Below are 7,993 nucleotides of genomic sequence, written 5' to 3'. Positions count from 1 at the left end.
ATGTGTGTGTGTGTGTGTATATATATAATGTAAACAAGAGCCATCACAAGTCCTATATAATGGCTTCCAAAGTCTAAATATATATAAAAGTCATGCCTCTACTAATATTTTCTTAGATGGAGCCAATGCTTGCGGCCACCAATTAAAAGGTTTAGTTATTGGTTCTGTGGCACCCTCCCAACCTCACTTACATCTGGCTTTCCTTGATGGCTCTCTCCACTACAGGAATCTGATTGGGTTACTCTTGTTCTATGGATATACGCACAATGAAGAAAAAGTTCCTTAATATCAGAAATCACTATTACTAGAAACTTCCATTGATAAATGGTCTCTTTTCAGATCTGAACAAAATCTGAGCCATAGCTTGACCTTTAGTCTTAAAACAATTCTGAATTACTAAATTAAGTTTCTCAAGAAGAGCTAGCTAAAAATTCTTCCAAACCTACAGACAATACTCTTCATAGTACTGGTCACTGATACTGGTCCATAGCAACAACTGTTGGGCTGATTCATCTGGTTAACTCCCCAAGTGGGGAGGCTAAGTTTTCACCCTTTTGCTGGGAAAAATCTAACCAAACCCATGTAACAAGAGCCATCACAAGTCCTATATAATGGCTTCCAAAGTCAAAATATAATCTTTCAAGTTAACGATTAATCTGCCACCAATGGCTGCATTGCTCAGTGGTATCCCTAATGGTAACTTTGGGCTATGTAGAAACAATCTTTGGCCCATCAGTTCCCATAAGGCTGGATTGAAAGTTGCACTCTGGGTCTGAGGTGAATTCAAGGATCTAGTTTAACTCAACTGCTTTACCAGCTAATGTACCAAGATCTTGATCATTGCTGGTTTGATCATTAGAGATATTATTCATACTTCAGGTAGGACTTGAAGATGTTATGGAAAATGTTCAAATATTAAATCAAATGTGTACAAATTTCCCTAAGTGACAATGCTTTATGGACTTCAAGAGATCAACACTGAAACAGTAATGTTGAGAAAAGTAGAATTCCAGAATAGACTGGCCTTCGACACTCTCACTGCAGCCTAAGGAGAAACCGTGCCAGAGTGAAAGCTGCCTACACCCTTGATCAGAGAGCTGTGATGACCCTGCGTACTAATCATATGCAGCCTGTACTGTCTCAGCTTCATGATCATGTTCCTCCTTTAACTGGGAGTGGATGGTAGGAAAAAATGCTATTTTATTTTGGGATCTTTATATACCACCTTGTTTCTTTTACTGTGGTTAAAAATGTTGATTTGCTTCAGTTGAACACATTTTGTTCATGAAATGTTATGCTTCAAAATCATTTGATGAAAAACAAAAAATCATTCTAGTTTTATAGACTTTCACCAATGACCATTGTGTTAGTCTGGGTTATCTAGAGAAACGACAAACCCAGTGACACGGATCTATGTAGAAGAAAGAGCTTTATATCAAGAAGTACTTATCTATCAAGAAGGCATCCCAGCCAGTCCAAACCAGGTCCATAAGTAGTCCATAAATACTCATTCGTGCTAGGAACATTCCGCAGGTGAAGTACAATGGTGAACTGGCAAGCAGGAAGACCACAGGTTGGTGGGTGTCGAGTCTCCTGGATCCAAGGTCAGTGGAAACATGGCAGGACGCTCTCAGGGTCATCAGCAAGCAGAGCCCCAGCAAGCAGTAAGGAGGAGAGACAGAGGAAGAGGGCTGTTGCCAATTTCTCCTGTTTATAAGAAGGCCACACTCACAAGGAGGCATGCATCATCAGACTGTGACCGACTGTCCCCTACACTTTCCCACGTCTTCAAGTTGACATCAAATCATCGAACTATCACAATTATGTGGTGTAAACCTCTTTTTGTGTCCTTGGGTATATTTTATCTTGACCCATACATTCTGTCTTGACTGAGAAATGTTCATTAAATGAGGCTTTGTCCATTAAAACGTTCCCCATAAAAGCTACTCACCCAGAATACGAAGCCTATTAGCTCGGCACGGTGAAGAAAAGAATTTTTTTTTAATTAAGTTGATCTTATCTATAAATAATTACTACCCCTACTTTTCCTTTGTTTTCTATGTTCAGAGATTACGCTCTCCATTTGAAAGATGGAGTGCTTTATATTTTCCCTTAGCACTGCCAGCTCAAATGATATTATTCCTCCACAAAACTTTCTTTCACTACCAATACAGTACAAGTTGGTTTTCCTTTGACAGTGGCAGCAAGTGTTGACATTTTCCCCAAATACTAATGGCCAAGTTGGGGACAAGAGGTATAATTCTTGCCTTCCAGGCAGGAGACCTGGATTACATTCCTGGCCAATGCATTTCATACTCAGCCACCACCCATCTGTCAGTGGGGGCTTGCATGCTGCTATGATGATGTTGAGCACGTTTCAACAGATCTTCCAGACTAAAATAGATGAGGAAGAATAGTTTATGGATCTACTTCTGAAATTGGCTATGAAAACCCTATGGATCACAACACCCCCATGTGAGACATGGGGCTAGTGCAGCTCCAGGCATCATTTTGTTTCTGTCTATGGGGGTGCCATGCTTCAGGAGGCAGCTCAGGGGTGGCTAACAATCACACTGGCCTAGTTGCTTAGTAGTGCGTCTCAAACGTTTATGTGCTTCTAAGAGGTCTGGAGTCCTGGTGGTTTAATGGTTATGTGTTAGGCTGCTAACTTCAAGGTCAGAAGTTCAAACACCAACTACTCCATGGGGGAAAAAATGAGGCACTCTAATCTGGTAAAGACTTACAGTTTCAGAAACTCTCAGGGCCAGTGGTATCCCGTCCTGTAGTGTCACTGTGATTCGGCTTCAATTGATGGCAGTAATCTGGTTTGGGTTTTTATGAGTGATCTGGAGAGCTTGTTGACATGCAGAATTTTGAATCAGGAGGCCTAGGCTGGGGCCTAGGATTCTGCATTTCTACCATGCACCCTGGTGATTTTGACACTGTCGATCCGGTGGATCTTGCTTTCAGTGACAAAGACGTAGCTCACTGATAAAATATACTCCATTTCTAGGAAGAGATATTCAAGCTGTGAACAGACTAAATTGCTTTTCGAACAAATTATTACTCGAATGTAGATTGCAACCCAGGGTTTAACCCAATTTACTTTATTTTCTTAGAGTATTTCTTCAGCCACGGCAGGCTCTTCAGAGTTAGTTAATTTCATCTCAAGACTAACCATGCAGAGTACTATTTTGGTGCATAATTATAGAATATATTTTTCTTTCCTGATCTGAGCGTTCTAATCAATAACTTGTGATCAATCAGTTCCCAACACTTTGTTGCCCATGAGCATACAAACGAAATCAAAACCATGTTTCTTCTTAAAAATAAAATATATTTACTATTTTTTATTATAAATCGTATATGATCATTATAAACAAAAATCATACAAATGACTGAATGCATATTCTTCCAAAGGCAATTAAATTTGTGTCTCTGAAAAATATTGTAACTCATCATGGATATCTGAGCAGATGAAACCTCAAATGTGGAATCCCAGAATACCAATACATGACTAATAGGGTAACAACAACAATTGAAATCCTGTAGAAAGTGCTCTGAAGTTACTATCAATGCTAATTATTATTTAGGTTAGGATTCCTGGATTCAAGAAAAAAACACAACAACTCCAGTTTATTATCTTTGAGCAGAAAGGAATTTACTGGAAGAGTTGCAGTAGCTTACAGAATTGACCAGAGGGCTAGAAAGTGGAGCTCTGAAAATGGGCAGAAACTATGGAAGGCTGGCCAACAAGGCTCCAGTCCAGGTCTTGGCGCACATTCTCTATGCTTAGGGCGTGCTCTTCCCTCACCCTCACAGGGCGGAGCACGGGGTGACATTGTCCCAAGGGGTGACCCCAACATTCCCCCCTAAAACTTGGGGGGAATCTTGCAGTAGTAATGTATTTTTTTAAATTAAAATATCACTGTAGTTATAACAATAAAGACCTTTTTTTTTGTGAGCGCAGGCTGCATGTATCAGTATATGTACGAGGCTAAAATTCTATATCATTTTACTATTTGAACCTTTTAGTGCATTCTGACTAGAGCTGTCCTTGTTAACCGATTACAATGGTGCTTAGAATTCGATGGTTGCACCTGACTGAGGTTAAGTTAATTCACACTGTTGTTAGTAGTCTTTTGCTGGCTTTGCTTTAGCTACCATATTGGGGGTAATTAGTATTTGTCAACCTACATCAATGACATTTTTGAGATGGAAGTAGCAATTAAAGTAAAAGAAGGAGAAAAATAAAGGCTTCTCCATTTCCCAATGTTGTCATTAATTGTGTAATTCAGTGTAGAAAGATTTTACAAAATAATTTGTTGTATTTATGAAACTTAAGAAACATTACATGTAAGCGGTTTACAAATGTATTTATCACCTGTGAGCCATTGAATAAAATTGACAATAAACATCGCTAAAGATTCTCTATGGTCTGGGTGGGAGCTAATGTCACTGTTCGTTTGTGTGTATCTTTTGGATCATAATTACCTAAAGAGAGACAGGCAGAGGAAAACTAAAAGAAAACAATGGAATTGGCTTTTCCATTCCTTAAATTCCTGCCCATCTCCTAATCTCCAAGAAAGGCTGGAGATGGTCCATAGCCTCTTCTTCAGTTCCTTTCCCCTGACTCACCTCTGGTCAATGGAGGAACTCCATGCTAGGCATAGTTTTCAGCCACCTCACAGGCATGTTGGACGGTGAAAAGGGATGACCAATTCCCTTGAGTGATGGTGTTGGGGAGAAGATGGAATGCATTGTGGGAATGCCCAAAGGATGAACACATCCATCCATGACAGTGAACTATTGCCCCAGTGGAACTGCTGCTGCACTAGGCTTTACCTACCCAACAAGCGAGGTAATCACAGGCTTTCTCATGCTTTCTTACTAATATGGAGTCAACAGTTTCACATCTTTTCATGAAATCACAGGTTTTCCTTCTAGGAATGGCTGTTATTTGCCTCCCAAGTCCACAGCATTCTCCTATAGCACCAAAGCCTTTTTCTCAAATTTAAAATCCCTGATGAGAAGGGAGGACCCAGGAAGCAAGGCAAGCACAGGCTTACTTGTGTTTATTTACTCATTTGTAGTGGACACTGTCAAATATGTGGCAAAACCCACTGAAATTATTCACTCCATATTCATAAGTAAACCCGCATAATACCTTGCTGATTGGATAATACACCTCTGTATTTCAGCGGGTTACAAGCCAGCATAGGTGGACTTGTGATAAGGTTAAAGCCATGGCCAGGGGCCAGCCAGGCCACTCCATCAAGATGCCTTAGAGAAACGAATTTAAAAAAAGAGAGAGAAGTAGTATGTTTCGTGAAGTCTGGAAATGAAATTTCTTCCTCACTATTTTCCTAGTGGTCTAGATTCCTCTTCCTGTCCCAGCCCCACTCAAGTTTTGGAAGAAAAAAAAGGAAAAATAAAGCTCAGATCAGCCCAAAGCTGAATACATCAGCAATTCTGTTATTGTGTGTATCGATTCTCAAGGGGACAGCACCGAAAGGTGAAGGTAAGTGGAAACTATACGTCAGCAATATTCCATCAGCTGTGTTTATGAGAGTCCTGGGCAGGTCAGGGAAGTTAGAGTTTAAAATCCATCAAAGCTCTGCCTTTTCTCTGGTCATCCCAAGGAGATGCCAGCCATTGCTCATTTACGCGTGTTTCTGTAGGATTTGCCTGCATTCCATGAATGCGACTGGGAAGAAAACACGGATTGGCATGCCTATGAATGAGAAAGGGCTGGGAGCAAATATTGGTGTGCTTTTCCCTTTCACTTGGCATTTCTCATGCACGTTTGAGAATGTGCATGCTCAAAGCCTCCGTACAGCCAGCCACTTCATGTCTTCTGTGCAGCAAGTTGTTAAGTAGTGCAAACAGTTAATTAGCTTGGTTACTCACCTAAAGGTTGGAGGTGCCACCAGACCCAGAGATGCTTGGAAGAAAGGCCTGGTGACCTCCTTCAGAAATACCAGCCATTAAAAACCCTGTGGTGCACAGTTCTACTCTGACATATGTGAGGTCGTCCTGAGTCAGTCAAGTTGGTTACAACAACACCTGCTACTGCAATGGTAAGTTTTATGATAATGCATATAATACATTTCTAAGAGCCCCATCATCAAGCCTAGTGATGTTGGGTTTTTTAAAAATAATTTTGGTGGGATACAGTCCACATATCATCCAATTGAATAGTTGAATCATATTGAGAAAAGTTGCACAATCGTCACCACAAGCAATTTCAGAATACTTTTTTTCTTTTTTGCACTTATGGTTGTTAGCTCCTCATTGCTCTCAAACTCCCCTGTCTTGCCCCTAGGTAATGATTAATCCAGTTCCCGTCTCTATAGATTTACCTATCCTGCATTTAATATACCTAAGATTATACAGAACAAGAAACAGTAAACAAAACGCTTCAATCTAAAAGAAGCAGAAAATATTAAATGTGACACAACTTACAAATGGGCCAAAAGGGAGATCAAATGATAATGTGTTGCATTTTACGCTGAATCAATCTTTCATAATCAATTATCCTGTGCTCTCCAAGAGCAAAGCTATCCACATCCCTTGACTCTGGTCAGAGGGGATTCACCAGACGCTTCATCCTCGTGGGGAGCATGTACATGGATTCTAGGCTACCACTGTTATCCTTAGCCTTCTGCACCTGGGTGTTTAGTGTTTAAGCTCTGGTGCCATTCCTTCCTTTGGATTTAGATTTCCATATTTATAATCCTTGCATCACACAGGCTGGCAAGCATCTCCCATGTGGCTGCTTATTTCAAGATGCTAGATTCTATACTATCTCATAGTCAGGGATCATCTGATTTCTTAATCACATTTTGCTATAGCTAGCACCCATATCTTCAGTGATCTCTTTATGAAGGCGAGCATCAAGTGGGGCCATGTCATAAGAATGAATTGTTCTTAGATCAGGGCTACGATAAAGTGTGAGTCCCAACTCCACTTATATAGCTGAGGAAACTCAACATCTTTAATTTGTTTTTTCCTACTTTTGATTTTATTGGTGTTTCAAATGGTCTCTGATCTCAAACAGATCCCAAGTAATGGTCTTACTGAATGATGCCCAAATAAAGCCAAGCATGTAGAAGATGGCTCCAGTCATTGACTCATTGACTCATTGATTGAGTGCTTCCTTCATCAAGCAAATATTGATATAATGTCTACGCTGTTCTTGCTCTGAGACCCCCGGGTAGAGAACCATTTCCTGAAAGAACTCATGGTCCGGAAGGAGAGAATGACAGGTAAACATGAACCGAGAACATTGGGGTAAGCAAAGAATGGCCACTTGGAGGAATTATAATTCTGGGTATTATATATATTATGCACATTATCCCTAAGCCTCACAATCCCCTGCACTTAGTTTTACATCCTCATGTCTATGAGATTGACTCCAGGCTGTTAAAGAACTTGCTTAAAGGGATGGCTATTCTTGTTCCCTACCAATGAGCGGGCTCACGTGGGTCTAGCTCTGCACCATCATCGCAATCCTTTGTCTCTCAGACCATTATCATCCACAGGGTTTCCATTGCTTGGTTTTCAGAAGTAGATCGCCAGACTTTTCTCCCTAGTACATCTTTGTTTGAAAATTCTGCTGAGGGAGCAAATAAAGGGGGAGGAAGAGAGAGTGGCGCATACCCTGGTGCGCCAAGCCTTGAGGACTATATTCCCACTCAGAGGACGATATTCCCACAGAGAAGACCACATGGCCGGCCCCACTATGAGACATGGCATGCCTCACTGACCCATAGCCCTACAGGGGACAACACTGGAAACACAGTGTGAGAATTCTGCCCAATCTGATCCCACCACACCGAGGCAAAATACTTAGGGCGTGCAACAAGGGGAACAGAGCAACGAAGTTCCCAGGGAATACCAAAAATAGACTTTGGGGCCAGGGATTGGCATGCCATAAGACTCGACTGGAAAACACTCCTAAAGGCCAACAAACAGTCCTTGAACTAACTAC

Source organism: Echinops telfairi, unplaced genomic scaffold (assembly GCF_000313985.2).
Source record: "Echinops telfairi isolate 266 unplaced genomic scaffold, ASM31398v2 ScPeMD7_7439;HRSCAF=8477, whole genome shotgun sequence".
Lineage (NCBI taxonomy): Eukaryota > Metazoa > Chordata > Mammalia > Afrosoricida > Tenrecidae > Echinops > Echinops telfairi.
This window is presented reverse-complemented; position numbering follows the sequence as displayed.